This window comes from Homarus americanus, unplaced genomic scaffold, assembly GCF_018991925.1.
Source record: "Homarus americanus isolate GMGI-L3 unplaced genomic scaffold, GMGI_Hamer_2.0 scaffold55259, whole genome shotgun sequence".
NCBI lineage: Eukaryota > Metazoa > Arthropoda > Malacostraca > Decapoda > Nephropidae > Homarus > Homarus americanus.
The window spans coordinates 1-14,502 of NW_024756158.1; the positions used below are offsets into that span (position 1 = coordinate 1).

The 14,502-nt window shown below is 41.0% G+C and overlaps 1 long non-coding RNA gene across 1 annotated transcript; it reads left to right on the forward strand.

The window, feature by feature from the left end:
- The first annotated feature begins 9,104 nt into the window (after positions 1-9,104).
- On the forward strand, positions 9,105-14,141 carry LOC121856732. The gene is made up of 2 exons (XR_006087041.1): positions 9,105-9,569; positions 13,643-14,141. It is a non-coding gene; the product is annotated as an uncharacterized LOC121856732 (long non-coding RNA).
- The last annotated feature ends 361 nt before the right edge of the window (positions 14,142-14,502 follow it).

The following is a 14,502-nucleotide window of genomic DNA, read 5'->3' on the forward strand; positions in this document are numbered from 1 at the left end:
TTTAACTTTCGTTTTCAAAACATAATGTCATTGTTTATTAATTATGATATTCTATATATGCTGTGGTACTCGAAATACTTTTTTCTACTTATATGAATCAGTTGAGTTGAGTAAACTTTTATTTGCATAGTTTTGAAGAAGACTACAGGACATAGTTTAAATTTTTACATATCAACAGTGCAGTACTTTATCTTAAGTAATATTTTCAGGCACTTTCTCCAACACTGCCTACAGTGGACCTGATGTGAACTAGAATGAAGTTGGCTGGACATAAAGTTTACTGGACCTCAAGTAGTCTGTGGTATTGTATTTAATATTGTTGTGGTACTTTGAATGTTAGGAAAGTTCTACAGGCATTCCCCAGTTTATAAGAGTACTGTGTCTTATAAAAACCTATGGTAAATCGAATCACTATTCCTATAGACTCACATTATAAAAGCCAAGATACTTTTCTACAACGAAAACAGTTCCCCCCAAATTATGTACGGTCCCCCAAAAAGTATCGGTTGAATTTTCTAGCGGTAAAATTTGAAACTCTAGATGAAATACTTTGCTGTGATCCCCAGTGCATCAGCATAAGTTGGTACAGGTACATCCGGTCACTATATGAGCAATAGCCGTAGACGGCGGGTAGCGAGGGAGTCGTCCTCGTGTGACATACGACCGTACGGTATATGCTTTACTATAACAAGAAATTCATTGAGCTATATTAATGTATGTATCGTGCCGGTTAGAAGCGAGGCCCCAACCGAGGATTACAAAAATATCGGAATATACATTAAACGGAAGAGTTTTGGAACGTCACGAGCTAGACCGAGACGGACCTCGGGGCATACGTTTCGCCACCGCGTCGTAGTGACGGTTTTATTCGTACCGAGATGCACAATGTAGTCGTCGACGACACGTCTGATTTTTGAGGAGTGACGGAGCAAATAGTAGTTGATATTAGAGTGAACAGGTACAGCAATATACAATATATTGGTCTAAATGGGATCTGCCAAATATTATCGATACGTAAATGGCGTCGGTTTAACGTCAAAATAAGATTTTAATCGGCGCGTCGCCCGTCGTTTAGCGGCGGGTAACCCATCGCGATGCCCGAGGGTTCGCTCGCCCCATTGTGCCGAGTTATTCGAGCGTTGCGCGTACCCTCGTCGCGAAGGCTAATAATAGCGCCTCTCTCCCCGTTGTGTCTTTCCGATAATTCCTCGGTTCATTTGACGTACGATCCCGGTAATGACCGGCTCGGCGTCCGTTTACGACACGCAATCCAAATTCGCGCTACGTGCGATGCGAATCCTCGGAGGATTTGCATCTTTCAAAAACACATACAGTCGTGCGCCGGTTAACATCCGATAGCATATACAGTCGGCCCTTAACATTCGCTGGGGTTAGGTAACAGAGATACCCGTGAATGTTAAAAATCCGTGTACTATTGCTACGCCCCCCCCTAAAAAATCCCTGGCCCCCCATGTCCTTATTTACCGTATATACCTGTGTGTAGTTTGAGTTTTTAAGACCAAATTATTTGGCAAAAATTGGGGGTCGACCTCTAAACGGGTAATAGTTTCGTTAGGTTGAAAAATATTTACCAGTAACTACCAGTAAACAATGGAAACGATGCACCAACACACCACCAGCTGTGAGTGTCGGTACAGTTGCCAGGGCAGATCTCTTGCGAGCCCAAAGTAGCCAAATCCATGGTATGGTAGCACAGGACGATGTAAAACAAAGTATTCATTTATTAAAGTTAATTTATAGATACTGGACATAAATTTTTGTTCATTACATTTGAAACATCAATCTTTGTTAATTAAATTTGAAACAAGAGAAAACTACGATACTAGATTTTCATTAAAATATTACATCACAAGTATATTTTACCTTAACTGTGACTGAATGAATATATTCTCGGAAATAAATATGGAAATGTAATATTTTTGCTGGAATGACGTACATATTATAGTGGGAAGTGGGATAAAATCATGAGGAAAGACTTTCGCTTTCTTTCGTTGTTCAAAATATTTTACCGTAATCGCTTTTCGAATGGTTTTCAGTTAAAAAACTGTTGTACTCGTACTGTATTACAATAATATTCTATCCTATCATTAGCCTTATAATCCCACAACTGAAAACCATTCGAAAAGCGATTACGGTAACATCTTTTGAACGAAAGAAAGCGAAAGTCATTGCTTTCGTCACTTTCCACTGTAATACGTACATCATTTCAGCAAAAATATTACATTTCCATCTTCTCAGAAATAAATGGTAGTTTTGTTGAAAGGTAATGTACAGTATTTAACATTAAAATGCAAAAATAGCTATAAAAACAATTAATACACCCGTAATGTACTGGCTGGCATCTCCACTCGTCCCTGCTCCCGCCAGTCACCACTCCTCCCCGCTCTATCCCTCCGCCTCCTCCACATCGTCTCTACTGTTGTATTACAATAATATTCTATCCTAATTGACTTGAATAAATACTACGATACCATATTTCTGAATATTTTCATTAAAATCAATCCAAATCATTTTCCTTGCCATCGTCTGCAGCACCACACAGCTTCTCCCAGTCCTCTCCTTGAACGGGGCTAGAGGGTACGTGTTTTTCGAATCGTTTTCAATTAAAAAACTGTTACATCACACGTATATTTTACCTAAACTGCGCCTGAATGAATATATTCTTGGAAATAAATAGTAATTTTGCTGAAACGTGATGTATTTCAATGTAAAATAGGATAAAATACATGACGAAAACAAAACACTTCACCTAACCTTCCAATGTTCAAGAGATGTTACTCGTTTTTTTAATAGTTTTCGGTTACAGAAATGAAATATTTTTGCTGAAATGACGTAAGTATTACAGTGGAATGTGGGACAAAATCGTGACGAAAACAATGACTTTCGCTTTCTTTCGTTCAAAAGATGTTACCGTAATCGCTTTTCGAATGGTTTTCAGTTAAAAAACTGTTGTATTACAATAATATTCTATCCTAATTCACTTGTGATGCAAAAGTTTTTTAACTGAAAACCATTCGAAAAGCGATTACGGTAAAATATTTTGAACAACGAAAGAAAGCGAAAGTCTTTCCTCATGATTTTATCCCACTTTCCACTATAATATGTACGTCATTCCAGCAAAAATATTACATTTCCATATTTATTTCCGAGAATATATTCATTCAGTCACAGTTAAGGTAAAATATACTTGTGATGTAATATTTTAATGAAAATCCAGTATCGTAGTTTTTTCTTGTTTCAAATTTAATTAACAAAGATTGATGCTTCAAATGTAATGAACAAAAATTTATGTCCAGTATCTACGAGTTAACTTTAATGAATGAATACTTTGTTTTACATCGTCCTGTGCTACCATACCATGGATTTGGCTACTTTGGGCTCGCAAGAGATCTGCCCTGGCAACTGTACCGACACTCACAGCTGGTGGTGCATCGTTTCCATTGTTTTCTGGTAGTTACTGGTAAATATTTTTCAACCTAACGAAACTATTACCCGTTAAGAGGTCGACCCCCAATTTTTGCCAAATAATTTTGTCTTAAAAACTCGAACTACACACAGGTATATACGGTAAATAAGGACATGGGGGGGCCAGGGATTGTTTTTTGGGGGGGGGTAGCAATAGTACACGGATTTTTAACATTCACGGGTATCTCTGTTACCTAACCCCCGCGAATGTTAAGGGCCGACTGTACTTCAATTACTTCAATGTACAGAATATTCCTCTGGCGGGGCAATCCGCGTATTTGCGAATCCGTGAATGCTAAACCCGCGTATGTGAAAGGCCGACCGTACGTCCGTGCCCCCCCTCGAAAAAACACTTCCGTGATGCCTGCTGGACCACCACTCCAAGACCCCCCTGATGGAGACACGACGATCCTTCCCGTACTGGCTAGATGTTATGTGTTAAAGGAATATCATTCCTTAGGCTTTAGTAAGCATTTTCCTCCAGGTGTAATGTTAACCTACATCTATTGAGGATAAAATCTTTCACCTACAAATTGACAATAACACATTTGCTGTAATCGGACATATCTAGTTGCCTCAACAATTGCAACCCTAGTTGCAATTGGGGTTGCAATTTGAAATTCTGTGTCATTACTGAGGAATAACGAAGTCTCTGGTGCACTGCACTCTAAGATTAAGAGAAAATGGACTCGGGCATCCCGAAGGGAGAGAAAACGGACTTCCACGACGGGAGACTCGAGCACTAACACGTGCCACTCATACCGAGAGACTTGACAAGTTTTACCGACCATTAGTTATGTACGTTATCTAGTGAATTTAGTCAATATTGTACAGTATAAGTATACTGCAATTACAGCGGTCCCTCGGTTAACAATGGACCCGAGTGCAAACCCTTACTGTACGTGTACTAAACGATTACGGTACTTAAATTGTTATGTCTATGGCAAATATAGATTGTTTACACAGATATTCAAATACTATCTTACAAGTTATATTCACCCAGGTCGTTTGGGTGGCAAATTATGAGAAGAGCTTAGTCACTCTTAAGTAATGATAAATAAACACTCGGGCCTTCAGCGCCAACTGTCAAATCTTATCTCAAATAAATAAAGACATTGTCACCTCACTTCCCCCCCCTGCTCGCTGGCTACCTCCCTCCTTGTGTTCCCAGACAAAACATTGGTGATAACTTTATGCTTTAAGGTGTTTATTTTATATAATATCTCAGACTAAAGTTAGGGGATTACAATTTGCATAGCTGGAATCCTTGCAAGACAGCCAATAATTTGAATATAAACATTATATATACTGTATTTTGTTGAAGATATAAAAATTGTAGTACATTTTATAATATAAAGTTTTTCAACTGTATTTTTGGGTAGATTTATATCAATTTCTTCATTTATTTTCATCCATTTACATGCACACACCACAATAAAAGAAACGTAAAAGAAATAAACGACCTCGGTGCAAAGCCGGAGCATTGTTGTACTAATTTGATTACGGTACAAAAATTTTTATGTCCGGTGCAAATTACAGCATGTTTATATTCAAATTAATCAGTATGTTACAAGAATCCCAGCAATGTTAATTATATTGTACCAGGTCATTTCACTGGCATTTTAAAATGAGAGAAGCTTAGTAGGACTGTTAAATAAACTCACAGAGACCTTCGGCTCAAACTGTCAAACATCTCCTCTTAACTCTCTCCCCCATCTGTTGAGCCAGGGTTTTAGGCTTACAGTTTTTATCTTACATAATATTTCAGACTAAAGTTAGGAGATTATAATTTGCATTGCTGGAATCCTTGCAAGACAGCCAATAATTTGAATGTTAACGTCATATATTTTGCTCGAGAGATAAAAATTGTTGTACGTTAGTGTACAGTACTGTAGTACATTTTATAATATAAAGTTTTTGAACTGTATTTTTGGGTAGATTTACATCAATTTCTTCATTTATTTTCATCCATTTACATGCACACAGCATACTAAAAGAAATAATTGACCTTAGTGCAAAGCTGGAGTTTTGTTGTACTAATTTGATTTGGGTACTAAAATTGTTATGTCTAGTGGAAATTATAGCATGTTTATATACAAATTAATCAGTATGTTACAAGAATCCCAAGAATGTTAATTATATTCACCCGGGTCATTTTCCGGCCGGGAAAAAATGCGCCACAGACCCGGGCGCCAACCGTCGGTGTCGCCGGGCTTTATCTTAAGTAATATCACAGACAAAAGTTAGAATTTAATTTGCATTGCTAAAATCGTTACAAGACGGCTAATAATTTTAACATAAACGTTGTATATTTTGCACAAGAGATAAAAATTTGTAGCCCTTTACAACTAAAATTTGTATGTGAACTGTAGCATGTTTATATTCAAAGTAATCACAATTTTCTAAGAATTCCAGCAATGTTAATTATATTCTTCCAAGTCAGTTTAGTGATATTTCATAAGAGAAAAACTGAAAGTCACTGTTAAGGACAGATAAATAAATAAGCTCTAGACCTTGGCATCAACTGTCAAACCGATAACCCTCCTCCCCATCTTGCCGCGAATCCGATCACGAGTAAACGGGCCATTTCGCGTCTCATAATTTTAGCCGCGTCGATTTACGAGCGTCCGTTTTAACGCGATACTACAAAAACGATGTTTTGTAGGAGATGGGCCGAGGTGCATTTGGGTATATTGGGTCTTTTTAGTATTTTGTGTTAGTCTCGAGTACCAAAGTAAATTGTTCCATTGAAACCACTTTAATTGAGTCCAAATTTGGTTTAAAGCTATTAGCTCTCTAGGAATGCGCCTCGCGTCACATCGACGTCGTACCGTACGTGCGTCGGTCACCGACGCGTACGCGGGACCGGTAACAATTTTACGTAAACGCGTCGACGACGTAATATTCGACAATGCCGTCGGGTCGTCGACGTCCCGTTTCTTCGTTTAGTAAATAGTCGTGGCGATTTTTGTCGCGCGCGTGTCCGTCGACGGGCACGCCGAGGGCGGTCCGTCCCGACCGCTCTCTCGCGTCCGTCCGCTCGAGATTCGGCCCGTATTGCGCAGTCGTACGGTCCGTCGTCGTTTGCGAGAAGTACTCGTTTACGTAGTCTCGCGTGCAGTATATTGCATTTTCTAGCAATAGACTAGTTACGATCGTAGATTAGTTCCATCACGTAGGGTATCGTCTCGCCGTCGGCCCGGGACACACCTCCGGCCACTCGACACTCTGCTTACCGGTACACGACACAAATTAAAAATTATCAACACGATATTTTACGAGGGCATTATGATTGATTTATAATACCCTATGCAATGGTTGTATAGATGTAGTGCAGTATAATTATTAAATGCAGGCAGCATTCACATCACAAACTTAACCCACAGAAGAAGTCGCCTCGGGCAACGGCAGCAGTCGGCAGCGGAAGCGCGATCCGGGAGACGGACACGAAGAACGACCGTAGATCGTCGCTCCGTCACCGCTCCGGAGACGGGTCGGCGAGTGCCGCTCTCCGACGCGAGACGATCGTCGAGAATAACCTACGTGTTTTTCTATTTTTATGGATGCTATTTTAAGGATAACTAAAGCTCAGTCAATGGTTATTTTAGCTTAAGGTCATATTATACGTGTATTTGTAATGTACAGTATTTCATTAAGTAAGAATGGTAAAACTTGCCCGACGGTCGACCCCCAAAACAACTGCGGCGACCCGCTCCGGCACTCGAGAAGACGGAAGCTCCGAGTACACGACGTTAAAGATTAACGGATAGTTTGACGACTATACCACCCCTTCATCCACATAGCACCCTTTCTTCCCTCCACATATGACCCCTCTTCCATTCATCTACCACCCCTTCTTCCCTCCGCCTACCATCGCTTCCTCCCTCCACCTACCACCCTTTGTTCCCTCTACCTACCATCGCTTCCTCCCTCCATCTACCTCCAGCTAAATCTATCCCTCCCTCCACTTACCACTCTTCCTTTCCTCATCTATTATCTTTCCCTTCCACCCCTCTATCCCACCATCTGTCCCCCCTCCCTTTCTTCACGTACCACTCTTCCTTTCCTTATCTATTATCCTTCCCTTCCACCCCTGTATCCCTTCCCTCCACATACCACCTTTCTCTCCTACCACCTGTCGTTCTTTTTTTGTGTTTTATTTAATAAGTTTTATAGTATATGATGGTCACCTTATTAATAATGTAACATTTTGTGTGATTACAATTACACTACACACACTTAGTCGAAGTGACCAGTTATTAGTGTTGATATTAATGGGATAAATATTAGATAAGTTTATTGGAGTTTGCTATAAAATATGTGACTATAATTATAAATTGTGAGTGTGAAGAAGGGTTTATAAGTTGTATATATGTCAATTAGAGGAACAAATAATTTGCTAACCACACCCTAGTCCTTCAATGGAAATCGCATCGAAATGCGCAGGGTCGAGAATCGGCGAACGCATTCGGCGGGAGAATGATGCGGCGACACGCGTAGAATACTCGTACGCCACTCTCGGGCACGTACGTTTCCATTTACTGAAGTTAGGTGGGTTTGTTTGGGTGGCGTGGGACCCAGAGGGCATCGGCAGGCGGTCGCGTCCGGCGGTTGCCGTGCGAGAAATTGGGAGGACGGGCTTTCACGTTGCAGAAATTAAGGAACGGCATCTTCCGGCGGAACCACAGCCCGCGATTAAAGGAACGCTCGGGTTTGACGCCCACGGACCGAGCGCGCGGCTCCTCCGCCGTACATTTCGTCGTCGGTAACAAGAGTAGTCGATTGAAGTCCCCTCCTTTGCCTGGGTGGATGTGTCTGTGCTAACCGTTTTAGGCAAGTGAATGTTTGGTACAGCAGATTTGGGGATTCATTGTAGGGTAGACTTGCCATACAGTGCAGTGTTTTAATTGGTATTATATTGCGGCGATCGGCGAGCACGGAGACCGAAGCCTCACTCGACCGTGTCTCGGGAGGCGTGGGGTTTGGTCCGAGGCCACTCGAAGTCATCGTCGAGGGTATAGTCCGGAACGCCGTTCGACGTAACGTCTCGTCGAAATTCCGGAGCGGTCTTCTCGTCGCGGGGCGCGCCGGAGGTCGACGCTACGACGTTCCCGGAAGGGTCGTCGTCGGGTATTTGACGTGCATCCGGAGTAGAACGAGGGCACGCGTTGAATCGGCGAACCGTCGAAAGTGTGCAAGAAATGAGATCGCGTAAATAACGGCAGATTAATTTCGTCGACACTCGTACGTATAAAAGTGCAAAATAAATAAATAATACGTATTTTTTTTATGGGAATTAGCCCACCCGGGCACGGGTCACCGACCCACATCGGGGCGAAAATGTAATAATAATAATTGTTGAAGTTACAGTGTTCATTTTTGGTGGATATCAACGAAATATGATGCGAGAGGCTCAGAAAACGACACAAACGACGACGCTCTCTCCGGTATATTTTCTGGACCGTCCGTAAAAACGAAACCAAAACACGCGTGCGCATTCAAAGTGGCGCATTATTCCACAAGTAAAATAAAACATATTGACATAAATATGGGGTAACCTAGTTTATATGTAACAATAATACTGAAGAACCTTAAAGAAATACAAAATGGAAAAAAAAATCAAAAGTGAGGAACAATATATTTATGTTGTGTTGTCAATAGTAAGAGAAACAATCGAGACCCTGCAATCGCGTGTTAACGAGGCAGAAAGTCAGACGAGCGACCTGGGACTCGGTCACAATTTTAGGGATGCCACGTAGCAGGAAGATCTACCACGGACGACACATTACGCTTCCAATATTGTCCGCGGAGGTGGTATCTACCCGTTTGGTTGCTGCCTAAGTATGTAAGATTTTCCAATGGAAAGTGTATGTTTGGCAAATGTATCCAGGTCTTTAGAGAATGTACTCAGATATTTGGGTTAGTTGTCAAGGGTTCATGTATAATTTGCATGCCTAATTGACTATGTATATTTTTTAACCTTAATTTTTCATTTGCAGTCACCCGACGGGAGTCAGAAACGTCATTTTTGTGCGGACCGGCGACTCGACGGACCCCGGGCGAGGATGCCGCTCGAACCGCGGGTAAGAATCTCGGACGACGCCGTATTGTAATGTTTATATCGCAGTGTACGGTATTTACTTAATGGTTCTTTGAATAATAGGAATGCGCATGTGGCATGCCTCGGCGTCTCCGTAGGAATTGCGTAGAGTAAGTGGAAGGTTTTTAAGGGAGACGAGAATTTATTAAGCGGCGCGTCGTCGACGAAATATCGAAGGAAGTTTTGACCGGTCACCGAGAGGAAATAATACAGGAATTTACGAGTAAAAGAGTAGAACGTAAAGATAACGAGGGAGAAATGAAAATGCGACCGACGATGAGACTCGGGTGCCATCGAAAATGCGTAGAGGGAAGAGGGACGGACATTACAAGTGTTATAAGGAGAGTACTTAATTTAGCATAGAGATATAGAATTGAAGGTGTCATATCTGGTCTAAAAGTGTTGGATACAATATGAAAAGTATGATTAAAAAATGGGAGTTTAACCCATAAGCCAAGGGTTAGGGTGCTGCTGGCACTTCCCCCTCCCTTCCTATTGGGATAAATCGAGAAACAAGATGAATTCTCCCCACCCCCTCCTCCACAAAGGGGAGACCAGATGGACGTTGTGGAACGTCACCTGGGTGTAAGGGTTAAGAATGTAGTAGCTTGTAATGGAGGATGAGGTATATGTATTTATGTCCTATGTTTTATACTGTATTGCAAGTAGGCGTTATTGTATGCACATTGCGGGTCATAATAGGAACGGGGCACGCCGGAGGCCGGTACACGGGACGATCCCCGAGAACAGAAGCCGAAAGTTCGTGGCGTGGGTATATCAACTTCCCTTAAAAGTGTAATTAGGGATCCTCCTCAGACACATTGCACCATTTGAACGCAGACGAAAGATTATCCTCATCGCCGTACACGTCCCGAGGAGACGAGGCGTATCGAGTTTACGCGGATGCATACGAGATATTTCCTTTCGAGTACAGGTAGTTCTGCTATAACGCGATAGCTGTGTTCTTGTAAAACATCGTGTTATAGAAATTCGTGTAATAGAAATGACAGGGCTTATGGAGAAAATAGGGTTAGGTGCAGATTACTCCAAATCGAAAAAAATTTCGTAGTAGAGTCTAAATAAATGTTACATTCATATCTAATATTGAAATCATACAGTAAATGTTACACTTTACCTTGAAAAAATATGAATATAACTTGATGGGGGAGAAGATTGATGTTGAGGAGTCATGAAACATCAAGCTTTTCTTCAAGCGTTATAGCCTCTCTTTTACGATCACCACCGGAAATGCGATCACCAGAGTGCTTCCCAGAGATATTCTTCTTTTCCATAGTCACAAAATTGGAGAAACAGTAATCAGAAATCTCCGAGGACACTTAAAAATTTCACACGTGTTTCAAACAAAGTGTGGAGTAAACAGAGCGCGCGGGTCTAAAACGCTATGTATTTTGTTTTTCTCTTATTTAAAATTTTACATTTTACATATACTGTAGAGGTATACTGTATACATAAATATTACATAAATTATTTCTGCAATTCTTCACAAACAAAACACATAAATCAATTGAATGTGCGATGTGGAACGTGAACTGTAAACACTGCATAACCCTGCGCCAAGCCACAATGTACAGTACACTTTAAACGCTACTTATTTTGTTTTTCTCTTTTTTTTAAATTTTTACAATTTACATATTCATATTATGCTACAGCGCCCACAAAACACGAGAAACGTTCGAGTCCCCCAGTAGAGATGTCCGTTCTCTATCCACTCGAGGATGTGTCAGTCATCCGTTTTCTTTTTGTGTACTCGCTCAGGGACTCAAGTATTTCTGTTTATAACACAGGATGATAAGGGAATTTGAAATTATGAGTGAGTGAATTTATTATACAGTGATCAATTAACATAGTATTGATATGTTTAAGTAGTAGTATTCAATCACTCTAAACCACGAATTCCATTCATACAGAGAGAGAGAGAGAGAGAGGCCAAGCGCTCTGTTTACATCACACACCCATAAATATTACATAAATTATTTCTGCAATTCTTCACAAACAAAACACATAAATCAATTGAATATGCGATGTCGAACGTGAACTGTAAACACCATGTGTGATGTAAAGAGAGCGCGGGTCTAAAACGCTACGTAATTTGTTTTTGTCTTTCGGTTAAAATTTTACATTTTACATATACTGTACAGGTATACTGTATACATAAGTATTACACAAATTATTTGTGCAATTCTTCACAAACAAAACACACAAATCAATTGAATATGCGATGTCGAACGTGAACTGCATAAACCCGCTCCAAGCAACAGCACTGTACTGTACAGTACACTTTAAGCGCTACGTATTTAGTTTTTCTTTTATTTAAATTTTGACAATTTACATATATATATATATAAGTAAATTGTAATTTACATATTATTCATATTTTGCTACAGCGCCCACAAAACATAAGAAACGTTTGAGTCCCCCAGTAGAGATGTCCGATCTCTATCCACTCGAGGATGTGTCAGTCGTCCGTTTTCTTTTTGTGTACTCGCTCAGGGACTCGAGTATTTCTGTATATAACGTAGGATGATAAGGGAATTTGAATTTATTTGTTTATTTATTTATTTATAATATACTGTAATATATTAAATATGCTGCAAGTATTTTCTTTAATTTATATACTTTTTTCTCGAAAAAGGGAGGCTACCATTATACCCGGTAATGTACATTTATGGCGATCGTTAAGGACCAAACTCCGAATCCGTGACGTGACTTCCGTTCATCATTTATGTCCTAAATTTACCAATGTAGGTAGTTTCAAGAATTAACGCAGTCATTTACCGAATATTCTTTGCAACAAAATAAATTTCAAATGAATTATTTATAGGAGATAAGTAGTATGATCAGTAAATATACCGATATGCATTACCGACCACCTCCGAACACAAGGACGGCTAAAAATAGGCACAGACGGTCACAGTCGAGGTCACTTTCCCTTTCTTGTCACTGTAGGACCTTGTGAGTGGTTTACTGTATACATAAATATTACATAAATTATTTCTGCAATTCTTCACAAACAAAACACATAAATCAATTGAATATGGGATGTCGAACGTGAACTGTAAACACCGTGTGATGTAAAGAGAGCGCGGGTCTAAAACGCTATGTAATTTGATTGTCTCTTTTATTTAAAATTTTACAATTTACTTATAATATATAGGTATACTGTATACATAAATATTACATACATTATTTCTGCAATTGTTCACAAACAAAACACAGAACTCAATTGAACATGCGATGTCGAACGTGAACCGAAGACATAACAACCGTTCGAGTGGAATCGCGTCGGAGCAAACGAGTTCGGGTTTTACAAATATCGTTCCTCAATTCATAAATCGCGTCAGAGCAAATTCGCGTCGTCAAAACACGCGTTATAGCAGAACTCACCGTATAGTTTTTGGTTCACCGCCAACACGTTTATCCTCGTACCGGATGTCCGTCGTCGCGTATTTTTACGCGACATCTGCGGAAGTTACGTTCGCTAGACGTTCATAGACGTAAATGGTACGACCTCGAGAGCACGACGTACATTCGGTCGTAAAGTACACCGGTCCGGATCGAGTGGACTTTTCCAATCGTCTTATAGATTTCTCGAGTTCTTGGGAATGGTACGAATATGTACAATTAATATTATGTTATGTATAGGTATATTGTATGTTTTTTGATAATCGTTAAGTATGGGAGGTGGCGACGAGCACACCGTACCGACGGGTGGAGGAGGGTCGAGTTTGATTTTGTATTAGGCGACGGGGTCGCGGGTATTTACGGAGATACGGCAGAGCGCGACGTCGGCGCCCGCGTACGGCACGAGCGGGAGGAGTAATTTGTGCGGGACGTAATTGTGGGGTAGTCGAGTATTGCAGTGGGTATGCCTGTGTGTTTTAGTTGGCAATAGTGTGTAGATATGTTTGTGTGGGGTGAGTGTGTATAGGTATACTGTAGAAAGAATGAACTTAGATGAAGTTTGTTTGGGAATTAGTATAATTTGTAATAGTAGATAATTGTTGATATATTTTGACAGTAATTTGTCCGTTTCAGTTGCGGAGGAGCGCGCCGATACGAGTCGGAGACGGCTCGTACAGTCGGCGCACGAGAGCGGTCCAGACGAAGACATTCGGGAACCGAGGACGAAGACGCTCGTCAACTGCGGACGAAGACACCGGTCGACGCGCGAGGAAGATGCTCCGGAACACGGGAAGAACGCCACACTCCCGAGTGCGGAAAGACACTCGTCGACGCAGAAGGAGACACGCATCAATGTCGTATTGCGACGTGCCGGGCCAGCGTGATTGTTTTAAAGACGATTTAATGTGTAAAATGAATGTACGTGTTGTTTGTAACGATTGTTATAATGTTTGTAGTATTGTTTTTAGAGACCGACTCTGCGAAGACGGAGGAAGTCGATACATGTCGAGAATGAATTTATTGAAGATGTTGCCTGTGATCACTAGGTGTTTGCACTAATTTGGGGAGAAGATTACGATCGTAGAACGTCACGGAATGCGGCGCGCACGTCATTTGTGGCGGGACGCATCCGTAAATAACGGCAGCATAAATACGAGAGAACTTGGCGGCGGCGGGGAAGTGCGCCTTTTGAAAGTAAAAGAACGGGGGAGATCGGACCGACATAGATGGTGTTGTTGTGGTAACCGATAAGAATGGAGAAATGATGACTATTTGGTGGGTTTTTTAGGACAGAGAGAGTAGTTATATATTAGTGAAGATATAAAGTAAAAGGTGATAAGGATGGTGGTGGGGGGGACAAGGAATGATATATTTTGTAGGGTATTAAAGGAATTGACTCGTTAGTGCCGAGTCGGCATAATTGTGAGAAACGGATGCGACGGGGATTTTAAAGAAGTCGCGCGGTAGAGGAATTGCGGGGAAATCGGCGGAAG